This window comes from Octopus bimaculoides, chromosome 29, assembly GCF_001194135.2.
Source record: "Octopus bimaculoides isolate UCB-OBI-ISO-001 chromosome 29, ASM119413v2, whole genome shotgun sequence".
Lineage (NCBI taxonomy): Eukaryota > Metazoa > Mollusca > Cephalopoda > Octopoda > Octopodidae > Octopus > Octopus bimaculoides.
This window is the reverse complement of record NC_069009.1, coordinates 10,275,767-10,276,498: the sequence shown is the minus strand read 5'-3', so window position 1 is coordinate 10,276,498 and position 732 is coordinate 10,275,767. Positions and strand designations below refer to the sequence as shown.

Here is a 732-nt window from a genome sequence, read left to right as displayed (position 1 = left end):
TCTCTCTCTCTCTCTCTCTCTCTCTCTCTCTCTCTCTTTCTCTCTTCTCTTCCCTCTGTCTGTCTTTCTGTCTGATCGGTCACGATGAAGAGAGTTCCAGTTGATTCGATCAACGGAAGAGACTGCTCGTGAAACTAACGCACACCACATGGGTGAGCACTGCGCAGGCACGCGTAACCTGAACATAGTTATCAGGGCGATCCAGCATGACACAGAATGTGGCAAGGCTGGACCCTTGGAAATACAGACACAACTGACTTTGCCAGCTGGCTGGACTGGGGCAACATGAAATAGAATGTCTTGCTCAAGAGCAAAATGCACCGCTGGGAATCGAACACACCATCCTACGGTCGTAGTCTAATGCCTTATCTACCAAGCCAGGCTTCCTCTGTCTCTTTATGTATGTATCTATATACCTGTATGTTTGTGTATACATACATACATATAAACATATATACATACATATAAACGTATATACATGCTCACATACGTACATACATACATACATAGTTACATACAGATAATGATGATGATGATGATGATGATGATGATGATGATGATGATGATTATGATAAAGGAGTTGCTCTTTATTATGATGTTTATCTTGTCCTAAAAGCGACGTTTTGACAACGGTTGTGTTGGTAGAAGTGGTGTTTGTGATTAGCCCCATTATGACATATTGACCCTGGTTGTGGTGGTGGCAGGAATAAGAAAGATCAAATTGCACTTACT

General features: G+C 42.1%; 1 protein-coding gene across 1 annotated transcript in view; it reads left to right on the top strand.

The window, feature by feature from the left end:
• LOC106882791 (uncharacterized) overlaps positions 1-732 on the top strand; it is a 45,655-nt gene that overhangs the window by 12,228 nt on the left and 32,695 nt on the right. The window lies entirely within an intron of this gene.